This window comes from Odocoileus virginianus, chromosome 7 (assembly GCF_023699985.2).
Source record: "Odocoileus virginianus isolate 20LAN1187 ecotype Illinois chromosome 7, Ovbor_1.2, whole genome shotgun sequence".
NCBI lineage: Eukaryota > Metazoa > Chordata > Mammalia > Artiodactyla > Cervidae > Odocoileus > Odocoileus virginianus.
Genome location: NC_069680.1, coordinates 84,053,456 through 84,066,481, shown reverse-complemented (window position 1 = coordinate 84,066,481; position 13,026 = coordinate 84,053,456). Strand labels below are relative to the sequence as shown.

The following is a 13,026-nucleotide window of genomic DNA, read 5'->3' as shown; positions in this document are numbered from 1 at the left end:
ACAGATTTACCAAATATTTGCCATATTTACAGAGCTTGCTAACCATCCAGCCTACTCCATCAATTTTCTTCTCTACCTGCCACTCAATCACTAAGCTCTTGCTATATTAAAGCTTTTCATTATGGCAGCTGGCCTCCAGCATTTTCAAAAAGATCCCTGACAGCAGTGCTCATTAGCTAATATTACAATGAACTCCATCCTTAGTGGTTTAGCACAGAATTTTACTCCTTGTCCATGAAGAACAAAACGGCAGGAGGTTGGTGAGAGGGCGCTTGTTGCACTCAGAATTTTTCCATCTGGTGGCTTCCTTGGACCTTGGTCCTCTCTTGGGTCCTCTGCTTATGGTCAGCAGTCAAGCGGAAAGCAGCTAAGAGGATCACCTGCCTGGCATCCACTGGCACGCCTGGAAGTCGCGGGCTTCACTGCGGCCCACGTTCGTCTGGCCACCGTTTTATTGTATGGCCACACCTCTTTTCAAAGGCGGCTGGGAAATGTAGTCCAGCTGAAACCCGGAAGGAAGGGAAACGGGTTTGGCAAACAGCTGGCTAGTTCCCACACCGGGGGACCAGCATAATCTGCATGAACTCTACCCAAGGGATTTAACACCCCGCAAGCAATACACAACCCATAGACAGCGGATTCATGCTTCCCTCAAGTCTTCACAGACACTGAATGCCATTCACAGTAAAGGCTTTGACAGGCTAAAGAGGTATTTCAAATGTTCTAATTTGCATTTTCTTGGACTTCTTTATGAGGTTGAACATGTTTTCGTCTGTTTACTGGTAAATTTTATGTTTCAGTTTATGAGTTGACTTCTTCTGTTCTACATTTCCTTTTTCTTTAGAAATTCCTCTTTTATTAATTTATTTATAAGCAGAATTTGTATGTTAAAGATATCAAGCGTTGTCTCCAAAAATAACTCAAAATTTTCTTCCAGTTTGCCATTTTTTTTGCTTAAATATTTAATGCTTTTGGAATTTCTTTTGGCACAGGATATGAAGTAAGGAATCTAATTTTTTATCTAAATGCTTGATTCTTTCTCTCCTAAATCTTAAGATCACTTAGAGAATAATCTGTCTTGCCCCCCAAAAATTAATTGCTAGATGTGTCTCCTTCATCAAGGGGAATGGGGTGACATGAGGAACTTGGTTCAGTTAGCCACTGATGCTGAAATACTGCTCTAAAAATAGTCCTCAAAACCACTGGCTGGCCTTGTCATTTAGATTTCAAAAAATAAGAAATTACTATACAACATCTGCAATTCTAATAAGTGAGGCCTATGCCAAAACAACCAGCCTAGAATGGCTTAAAGGGGAAACCCAGGACACACACTTTTGGTCTCAGTTCTGGTCTGTACTCCTAGGTCGTTTCTCAAGCCTGAAGTCTTCTGCTTGGAGTCTCCAATTACTGACCTATTGCCCAGGTTTGCCCTTGAATCACAAGTTTTGGTTTGCTGCTGAGTGCCGATTTTCTCATCAGAGCCTTGGCCCCCCTTGACAATAATTCTAGTTTTCCCCTATTTGCCAGTCTTCCTGATTTAGCTTGTCCCCAAGATACTCCTGCTGTGGCCAGATGGCTCTCTTACTCAGCTCTTCTGATCGCACACAAGGAGCTCAGTGACATTTGCCACGACCAATTTTTCTACTTCCTTGACTATTAAAACCTCCAGGTTACAGGCACATAAAATGTTAGAGCTGTAAAGTGTTTTGGAGACCCAAAGGGGTGTTATCCCCTCATTTGCCAAATGAGGAAATTGAGATGACCTTGTCCAGGGTCACAGAGCTACTTAATGGTAGATCTGGGATTCCAGCCTGGGACTCTGGTCCCTTAATTCAGTTTTCTTTCTGAGTCTCTGTCATAGTCCATATTCTGAACTGTCTTTTTGATACAAGAAATTAGCTGATCCAGCAGGAGATGCTGTATAAATATCTTAGTGCCACTGTTATGACCCAGCACTCCTACTTCATTAGACTCACCCATCATATAAAGGAGCCAACACACATTAGAGTATAATCAATACATGTACCTAAAAAAGGAAATAGCAGTGGTGGTCCTAGGATTCTCCACTGTTATTACATCTTGGGTATTTTAGATTGAGGAAAGACTGTTGGGAAGAAAGGACCAAATTCAATGCCTATGAAATATAGATGAGGTAATTTATAAATTAATTACATGCCATCCATTTTGATCCATTTTGAATAACATTAACATTTTAACTCTTTCCTACAAATAAAGGCACCAGTTCAACAACTTATGAACAAAAATCTGATTAACTTTCCTGCTCTCATATTCAGAATACCACAGTAGAAGCCTCGGGTGATCTTTCTGGATGCTTGAGTGATAAGGGGAAACATCTCTCTTCCTGCTCTGTGGATTATGGAACCCCAGGCTTGTTCCTTGTGCTGGTTTCAGAGGGTAAGTTAGAGCTGGCTGTTGGTGATCTTTCTCTGGTGCAGCCACAGCCTGAGGCGCAGAGTAAGTTAACATCCCTCTGCATCATTTCGTGTGGCCGCGCCTCTCTTCCCTGGGTGGGCCTCTGCTTCTGCTATTTCCCTTAACTTTGAGCATCTCTGCTGATGAATACTGTGATCATACTTTTCAAATCTTGAATCAGGGTGTATAAAAGAAAAGCTTCCTGAGTTTCGTACCACTGGCATAAGGAATGGGCTGTTAGAAGCTGTGATGACCAATATAGGGGCAATATAGTGGACAAGAAAGGGCTGGGAGATGTTTGAGGAGGTGGCTGGCCCATCCAGGATGACCTTCTGTGACACTGAATGAGAAATAGCATGTGGAGAAGTTTTTTACTTAATTTAGTGGCAAGAGATCATCTTTCAAGGGCCTAAAAGACCCCTAGTCCATGATATTAAAATTAAGAACCAGCCATTTCTCTCCCTTCCCCTACTGACTGCCTCAGTGTCACATAGTATTTCCTGTGAATTAAACATCTTAATTCTATGTTGAGAGTATTCCTAAAACATTTTCTTATACAGCACTTACTGCCGGCCCAGAAATCACAGATATAAGTGCTTCATATTTTTAAGACTGGAAGCTCTTGGACCTGCTCATTAAACTAGCAATAGCACAAAGTAACAGTCAGTGACCTACAAAACCAGCAAGCCCAGATAATAAATAACAGGGCTAAAAGGCTCTGAAAGCCCCTGTTCAGGAAGCTGGGCAGGAAATTGCAGTCAAATCTATAAGGTTATGGTCCTCCCTCAGCCCAGCCAAGCTGAACCAGCAGCATTTCCATCTGAAATGGTCCACTCAGGGCTCCCTGATCCCACGCAAAATCAGAAAAAAAATAAGAAAAATAATTTGCAGGAAAGGAATTGCCATAACAAAAAGACTCAGTTTGTTGAATCTTTCTCAGAAATAGAAGCACCTATTTTTTTAAAAATAATTACCTGCCATGGGCAGTAATACTGATATGTTTGCATAGTTGAGTCCCCAGGGAACATCCTTTCTATAGAAGTTCCAGAGGCAACTATACTGGCCTTTAGTAGGATCTGAATTGGTCATGGCTGCAGATTAGGGTGAAATCTAAAAAGATGCAAGACTTTGGGGAGAAAATTACCACTGGTTTAAGTATATGTCCCTAATACATATTGCATATGCCCACATATGCATGCATATATATACCATAAGGGGCTTCCCAGGTGGTCCAGTGGTAAAGAACCTGCCTGCCTATGCAAGAACAAGAGATGTGGGATGGATCCCTGGGTTGGGAAGCCCCCTGGAGTATGAAATGGCAACTCACTCCAGTATTCTTGCCTGGAAAATTCCATGGGCAGAGGAACCTGATGGACGACAGTCCATGGGGTCATAAAGAGTCGGACATGACTGAGCACACAGACCCATGTATTTAACTGTGTGTTTGAGTATACTGTGCTATAAATAGCCGTCTAAAGATTCTAAATTTAGGGGTGATGAATCATTTTATAAAGGACCCTTATGTTTAAATAGGTATCTTTATAGGCTTTCTTTAAATAGCAAAATTCTTTCCCTTAGTGCATTTTAAAGTGGTGCGCATTAATATTTACATATGACTTGTCAAGACCACATCTGTTTTAGAGAATAATTTTTTCATCAGTACATAAGCTCCAGTGTATGTACAGATTTTACACTAACACCTAATGATGTTTTGGCAAAACTCATAAGTTATTGCCAAATAATGTATTATCTAACATAATTTTTGTGATGACATGCAGAGATTCACATAAATGAGATTATTTCACTGCCACTTCTTTCTCTGAAGATCAGCTGTGAGATCACTGACCTCCTACATAGGACTTGACAGGCATATTTAGCAGGCCTCCCCTGTGTCACTAATGTGTGTGTGTGGCCCCTGACTCAGAAACCACAGCCCTGCTCCTGGGTCCCTCGTAAGTAACTTCTGTCCTTCAAGTAGGACCAACTCTAGTCCTGGGCACCCGTCTCCAGTGGGAATTAAGAGACAACTCTCACACTCTCCATCCCTAACCCTCTCCATGACCTCACCCTAGAGCCTGAATCAGCACCAGGAGTTACTTCTCTGACCTAAAACTTTGCCAGTTAGGAAATTGCCTGGTGGTCCCGTGGCTGGGAATCCTGGCTTCCAGAGCAGGCGGCCAGGTTTGATCCCTGGTCAGGGAACTAGGATCCCACATGCAACACAACCAAACATAAAGAAAGAAAGAAAAATAAGCCCAGATTCTTGCACTTTCCCTTCAGAAAAGTGCTAAATTCACTGGCTTCCTTTCATTAAAAACATTTTTTTTTTTTTTGTCAATTACAGGACCTTCCTGGGCTTCCCAGGTGGCACTAGTGGTATAAAACCTGCCTGCCAGTGCAGAAGATATGAGACGTGGGTTCGAGCTCTAGGTCGGGAAGATCCCCAGGAGGAGGGCATGGCAACCCACTCCAGGGTTCTTGCTTGGAGAATCCCATGGACAGAGGAGCCTGGTGGGCTACAGTCCATGGGGTCACAAAGAGTCAGACACAGCTGCACGCACTCTCGCCAAGAGCTTTCCTAACACTGGCGCTGGCCCACTCAGTAATTAGCATAACTTTCTTTGTTACCCCACGGCAAGTGAGGTCCCAAGACTGCGGAAAGGCCCAGTGTGGAGTGCCAGACAGGAGCGTGAAGACAATGCTGAGGCCATCACTGGAGGGGGCACCTGACCAGAGCAACCATGTGCCCGCACGGGGAGGTGACAGGAACTTGGTACGGCCCTGCCCTCCGGGACTTGGAGGTTGCCGTGACAACAATGGACAGTGGAGGGGGATTCCTTTCCTGGATTTCTCATGGGAGTGCATGGGCCCTTCTGGTATATTCTCCCCATGCCATGTCCTGTGGACGGTGTCAGTACAAAGATGCTGAAAATGCCAACAGACCCAGTTAGCAGCCTTTTCTTCACCAGCTTGGCCTTTGGGGGTTTGGGGGGCAGGGGACGTTAAACTACTTTTTAAAAGACAACTTGATTCAAGTCAATATAATGGTTATTTAGCCTACTGAACTTTTAGGTGATCCTGAAAGTGGTGTTAGGATTTCCCCAGTGGCTTCGCGGTAAAGAATCCAGCTGCCAGTGCAGGAAACAAGGTTCAACCCTGGGTCAGGAAGGTCCCCTGGAGAAGGAAGTGGCAACCCACTGCAGTGTTCTTGCCTGGGAAACCCCATGGACAGAGGAGCCTGGAGGGCCACAGTGCACGGGGTCACAGAGAGTCAGGCACCACTGAGCGCACGCGCACAATGTGGCGTCGCACTTTCCCTGGTAAATCCACAGACTCTGCAAACAGGATCGCCGCTCCTCTGCGCCACTTCATTTTAACGTTTCCACCCAGAATGTTGGACATCTTCTTTCAGAACCTCCTCTAGCCTTACTCATTTAGAAGAACAATAATGGTGACAACGCCATTTTTAACCACTGTTTAAATTGATCCAGTAGACACTAATCAGTTTCCCATAATCCCCAAGAAACACATTTACTCCTGTGCTCCTGTGTGGTCCTTCGAGTTCCAAGGATCTCGTATCTGCTTCTGCCAGTAGTTATTTTCAAAAAGATTCTATTGCCCCATCATTGTATTTTCCTTTTTATTTCTGTTGCTAAAGACAGTTTTGAAGAATGAGTTCAATATCTTGGCCATTTCAGACCCACCATTAATTTCATGCCCAGCCTGATTTATTAGCAGACCTATTTTCACTTCAGTATCTCTTTTCCCTGGTGCATTAGTAAAAAACCCTCCTATTCCTTTAACCCTTTTTACTAGCATTATCTTTACAACCTTCCCACCAGTCACACATGGTATTATTCTGTTCATCTTTCTTTCTATCCCTCTAATTCTCTGCATGGCTTTTCCTGACCAGAAAATCTGTACAGAATCATTCTTCAAACCACAACAGGGCCTTTCAATGTTCTTTATTTTTTCTCTCCTTGGTGGAATTGTGGTTTTTCTGATATTAATTATTCCAGTAGACAGTTTGGTCTTCTATGACAGGCGTGGGTTGCTTTCTTTGCCTGCTTGCAAAGTGCTGTGTGCATGCCTGCTTCTGATTGGTGTCTGTTGTTAGAGAGCTGAGGCTGCGGGTCTGCCCTCTGCTCGAGCAGCCAGCCCTGCTCTGTCATTACAGATCCTCTTCCTTCCAACTCTGAGACAGACAAGACCCAGGCAGTATGGGCACTTGTCTGCTGGTTATGAGGATCCAGTTTCACTTCAGGTGTCCCTAAGGCAAAACTGAGATGGCGTAGACAGACTCCACTACCAGCCTTCCCCCTTTTCCTCTTGGAGCATTTCCAGCTCACAGGGGTTCAGCATCTTGGTCTGGTCCCTGAGCGCCTTATGCCTTTCCACATGCACATCCTGACCAGGTCTGCTCTCCCAGGAATGCATACCCTCACGGACTGTCCCTGCTTTGCCCCCAGCACTGCTTGGAGGCAGCAGATAGAGCTGGGCTCACTTCCTCTCCAGAGACTGACAAGCCCCCAGTGATGCCACCTAATGGTTCTGCTTCTTAGAGAATCACACTGTCCTGAGCCCCTCTCCTTCTCCAGAATAACTGTACTCACGTAGTGGCCTCTTCATTTACTTAAATAAGTTTAAAGAAATAAATCGAGCCTCAGCAACAGGCCAGACTGGCTGGGGCAGCAGAGGGAAGTAATTATTCCTGTTGGACACGTGCTGAGAACTCCAGACCCATCCCCTGACTCAGTCCTCACACAGCTCAGAAATGAAGATTCACTCTTCAGGTTTGCCCAGATGGATCAGCTGGTAAAGAGTAGTTAAGCCATTGCTTAGGACTCAGGAATGTGTGTGTCAAGGTTTGGGATGGTTCTATGGTCTCTTTCCTTTGGCATGTTTTGGTGTGATATCACCACTAGTAGGAGATGGGTCTGGCTAGTGTGGGCAAGACCGGGTCCCCATCAACAAGTCCACTCTGACCAGAGTCATTTAGTACTAATTTTACCTAAAGAGATCAAGACTTGGAAGGAGGAAATCAGAACTGACATGTAGGTGGCCTTCCAATCATAGACGTTAAGTTAGCAGTCTAAGATCTTTGCATGAAAGGTGGGGAACTTTGGTATCACTTGCATGGAAGTCAGCTGTGGAGCTAGTAACCCTAGAAGGGGTAGGATCCTTGCACTGCAAGCCTCCTGGGACCGCAATGTGCACATGCTTACTGGAATCCTCTGGAAAATTTAAAGAGATGGGGCCCATCGCCCCATCCTCCTCCAGCTGACAAAGCCTAGGTTCAGAGAGGCTGAATTTCTTGCCAAAGCCATGCAAAGCCTGGATTTCGGCCAGGCAAGTTTAAATGGGTCTCCCCATTTAAATGGGTGGCTCAGAGGTGAAGAATTTGCCTGCAGTACAGGAGCCACAGGAGATGCAGACTCAATCCCTGGGTCGAGTAGAACCCCTCAAGGAAGGCGTGGCAACCCACTCCAGTATTCTTACCTGGAGAATCCCATGGACAGAGGAGCCTGGCAGACTACAGTCTACAGGACCTCACAGAGTCAGACACGACTAAAGCTATTAAGCATGCATACGTGCACTCAAGCAAGTATGAATGGGTGAATATTTTCTCCCTGCTGTAGCTATTAAAGTGTCAGGATTTGATTCAGAATTCACCCTGAGAAACATGTGGACCACATAGTTGCCTAAGAACTGGAGGAAAGAAGCAGAAACTTGGGATAGGGTGAGGCTAGGAGAGTGAGAGATGGAGGTGCTCATTGGAACAGGAGTGGGGCTCCCTGTCAAGTAGCCAGAGCAGAGATGTGCCCCTGGGTAGCACACAAGGGCACAAAACTATCTCCGGAATAAGCCTGGCTGATCTTGGCCCCCACATCCACCTCACCTAACTATGTCGGGCATGAACTCTGACACAGTGGGTTAAGTTGGAGTGGACACTGCAAATAAACAAGCTAATAAAACAGCAACGAGAAAAAATGAAAAATCCAAAGAAAGAGAAAGAAGGAAGTAAGTACATTTCTCACCCAGGCAGACTCCCATCCTCTGCGGGTTCATCATGTTCATGAGCATTCATGGCAGCTAAAAACTGACAATTTGAATTTTGTGAACGAACAAAGCATACTCTGGTGCCAGTATTAGCACCAGAATGCTAGAATGCATTGTTATTTAAAACTTAAACTCTTGTTTATGCCCCCTAAGAAGCTACTTCCTTTCAGAAACTACTGAAAAGACTGAAAGGAGGAAAATGAACAGAAAACAGTGAGACATCTTTTACCAGAAATCTAGATTTTATTTTTTAAAGCATCAGTTCCTTGGCTAGTAGAAACAAATGGTAAAAGGAGTTGGTTTTTCTCTAGTCATTAACAGAAAATCGTTTTCTCCTTGGCCCTACTAAATTTTTATTGAACAAATATTTAAAGTGCATTATCTTGAAGGTGTGCCAAGTTACGAGCCTGCCTAGGGTACCCACATGCCTGTCTGACTCTAGTTTCAGATAGGAACTGGAGCCAGCACTGCAAATCTGGCTGAGAGGATAGAGGGAAGGTCAGAAAAGGTCAGCATAGGACTGAGCTGGAGGCTAGGCAACAGCCAAACCTATTCTAAAGGCTTGGGAGGCCAAGATGGAGTCTCATTCATAGCCTCTGTCACTTTTCCAGGACCGATCTGAGTGTTCCCAGATAGCTCTGCCCTGGGGAGCTAATGGAACCATGTCCTTTGTGACGCTGAGTCTCCAAGAAGGGAGGGGCACCCAGGGGAGGTGGGGATGGCAGATAAGGACATGCAGGTCTCCTCAGCCAGATGAATATCTGCCTGGGTGGCAGATTTGCTAGCTGAGCGGGTGGCAAGGAGAAGGGGGCCCAGAGCGCAGGGCAGAGAGGAGGGGCGGTCAGTGCTCCCACAGATGGGTACTTCGCAAGTGTGGGGGCCTCTCGGGCCCCAAGGCTGCAGAAAGTCCACTCTTCTGCCAGGGAGGTGGCACCTGCCTGACAACTAACCCCAGCCCCTGCTTCCTGAACAAATTCTATGGCAGAGACACTCAGAAGACAGAGGAGGAAGGGTGAGAAGACTGGTTCCCTCCCCATTCCAGTCCCGCAGCTGGAGTGTGGTTGTGGGCAGGACAGGAGGAAGGAAATCATCATTAAACTGCATGTGAAATTGACGTGTGAAACTAGACTGCATTGTCTGGGTTACTGAAAGTGCCTAGAATGTTATGAAATCTGCACCACATGTCGTTAAGTGATGGGAACGGGTGTAGTTGCAGGAAGTGATTAATTAAAAAAAACATAAAAATCACTTCCCACTTGAATCCATACTGGATTCAGACAGTTCAATAAATCAGCTACCCGTGTCACAGCTCCTGTGTCTGGCACTCGGGAGCAGAGCTTTGCCTGTTAGGATAGACTTAGTGGTAAAGCTGGGAGGTCTGGGAACCTATAGCAGCAAACACAGAGCCAGAAACCAGAGGGCAGACCTGTGGGCTAGAGAGCCAGAGGGGACAGAGATGGGGGAGGCAAGACTGTGTGTGGAGAGGAGGCAGCCGTGGGGACAAGGACGTGCCAAACACACAAGGCACACGTGAGTGAAAAATGGCAGGGGCGTGGGGCAGCCAGCTGAAGGACCTACATTCAGAAATAACTTCTCTGCATGGAGCTTTGTGCCTGAATTGCTTCTTAAACTCCTAGAGCCCAGCCCCCGCATGTATCGGGATTCACTTTCATGCTGCAGCCTTTCAACTTTGGTAAATGATAGCAAGGTCTAGTTCTTAGCAGTCACAATAGCAGCTCTTGATTATTGTGTGATTACCATTGAACTTTGATGCCGACCATAAGAGCCAGGTATTACTATTATCATCCCCAGTTCACTGAGGGATCAACTGTAGCACGGAGAGTGTGGCAGACAGGGAACCATCCTCACCAGCCTGTCCTCCCCTTCCATCATCGCCTTTCAGTGGCTGCTGAGATTTGGCTGCCCAGCTAGGATATTTCCCAACCATCCTTGCAACAAAATGCACTTTTCCGTTTTCTTCCCTTCTTTCTGGACACTGACAATTCTGAGGGGATGATGGGGCTGCAAGACAGAGGGAGATGGGGTCCTGGAATCAGAGTGTGGAGGGCAGCGGTGCTCCAGTTAGGAGCACTGCCATGGAGTGCAGACGTAAATGAAGAGTAAACTTCTCCCATGCAGAGCTCCTGTGACATGCTGACATTTACATGCTACACAGCAGCTGGCATTATTCCAACTAGAACAGAGACGGGGAGTACCTAAGCCAAGGTCACACAGCCAGGAAGTGGGAAGATGGGCAATAAACTCAGCTCAGGTGTCTTTCCTTTCAAAACAGGTACCATTTAGGGCTCCTGCTCCCTCTGCCCACACAGGCTCTGCGTCCCTATCTCCACACCCAGTACTTATATTCATGTCAGGACAGATCTGGCTGAACCACAGGATGGACACAGGAGAACTCTTGCATCTGTGGGGTCCACTCGGGGGCTAGAGACTCAGCTGAGCTTGGGCCATCCAAGGGGCTTCCGCTTTTGCATTTGCCAAGGACAGATGTGAACAGTGACAATAAATATTCTCGTTCAGATGGTGTGCTTGCTGATTTCATCTTCAGTCTTATGAGTGAGGGTCTTCTGTCAAGTGTATGCTGCAAGTGAGGAAACGGGGTGTTGAGAGGCTGAACACTGACCCAGGGTCACACAAGCTGAGAGCGGCAGAGCCAGGACTCACAGTAACTCTCTGACCCAGATACCTGCTCTGAATCACTGGTCCCCAGAGGTTCTGGCTTGTGTACTCCATCAAAGAAAGATAAAACACAAGCCAATTTTAAAATGCATTTCATACATTACTTTGCCAACAAAGGTCCATATAGTCAAAGATATGGTTTTTCCAGTAGTCATGTATGGATGTAAGAAAGAGTTGGACCATAAAGAAGGCTGATCACTGAAGAATTGATGTTTCTGATTTGTGGTGTTGGATAAGACCCTTGAAAGTCCCTTGGGCTGCAAGGAGATCAAACAAGTCAAGTCTGAAGGAAATCAACCCTGAATATTCATTGGAAGGACTGATGCTGAAGCTCCAATACTTTGGCCACTGAATACTTTGAAGAGCTGACTCATTGGAAAAGACCCTGATGCTGGGAAAGATTGAAGACAGAAGGAGAAGAGGGTCGTAGAGGATGAGATGGTTGGATGGCATCACTGACTCAATGGACATGAGGTTTAGCAAACTCTGGGAGATGGTGAAGGACAGGGAAGCCTGGAGTGCTGTGGTCCATGGGGTCACAAAGAGTTGGACATGACTTAATGACTGAACAACAGCAACAAACATAGTCACTGTGTACTTCAGTATCAGTAAAGTATGATTCATTTTCTATATCTTGAGACAGAAAAAATGGATGATTTCTCTATTTCTCCCGTCCTTCGGTGGATAATCCTGTCCCCCCAAGGACGGGCATGCTCCATTTAGAAACATGGCCTGGATCACACTGTAGATTGCCTGTGGATGCCAGCGAGGTGTGTTCCAGTGACAGGATCTTTTTCCCGATGGGCATCTCTGCTCTAGAAGCAGACCCAGGACATTCGGTAAGGGGGGACAGCTCTGAGTCACACTCTTTCCCCAGTGTCATCTTCATCACGAGGGACTGCTACTTGGTTTCAAAGGCTTCAGACCAGGAGAAAGCTCGCTTTTTCTGCAAAAATGCCCAGATTGGGCTGAGAGGTGGAGGCGGTGACTAAAGCCGGGAGACCCCAGGGGCTCTGGTTATTGCTCTGTCAGCCAAAGGTGGAGACAGCCCAGTGGGAAACTAGGTAAATGTTCCACAGGGGAAGAAAAGGGCCTTGACCACCCTCCTTCCGTGAGGTCCAGAACCTGCAGTTGTCTAGCTTGGCAAGGAGCTGGTGCTGATGGAGGCCAGCCAGTGCCATCTGCACCTTCTCAGCAGGCACGGCCTCTTCCCCGGAGCACATCAGGATGTCAGCGCGGAAGGTGTCCCAGCCTGGGCCAGCCCATCTTGGATGGTGTCATTCATAAAATATTGAAACAGCAAGGGTGCAGGGCACACACCAAATGGCCACGGCAGGTTACATGCAGGGGAGCCTGTGACGGAACCATACCCCCATTCATTCCTGACTTGTCTGGCTCAGGGCCTGCACGTCCTGGCATCTTGGGGTGTGAACTCAGGCCAAGAGAGCCAGCCTGATGGTTCTGGAGTTAGCAAGCACTCATTGGTTGTGGATGGTCACTTTGTAAGGGTATCAAATGCACTTTTTAAATGTTTTTCCATTTTCTTGCTTTTATCTGTATATATACATATATATGGGCTTCCCTGGAGGCTCAGAGGATAAAGCGTCTGCCTGCAATGTGGGAGACCCAGGTTCAATCCCTGAGTCAGGAAGATCCCCTGGAGAAGGAAATGGCACCCCAATCCAGTATTTTGCCTGGAAAATCCCATGGACGGAGGAGCCTGGTAGGCTACAGTACATGGGGTTGCTAAGAGTCGGACACGACTGAGTGACTTCGCTTTCTTTCTATACATATATGTGTATATATATATATATATATATATATATATATATATGT

The 13,026-nt window shown here is 46.2% G+C and overlaps 1 long non-coding RNA gene across 1 annotated transcript; it reads left to right on the top strand.

Moving 5' to 3' along the window:
• Positions 1 to 515: 515 nt before the first annotated feature.
• On the top strand, positions 516 to 11,030 carry LOC139036099 (uncharacterized). Its single transcript, XR_011488843.1, has 3 exons — positions 516 to 709; positions 2,295 to 2,415; positions 4,778 to 11,030. It is a non-coding gene; the product is annotated as an uncharacterized lncRNA (long non-coding RNA).
• Positions 11,031 to 13,026: the final 1,996 nt, after the last annotated feature.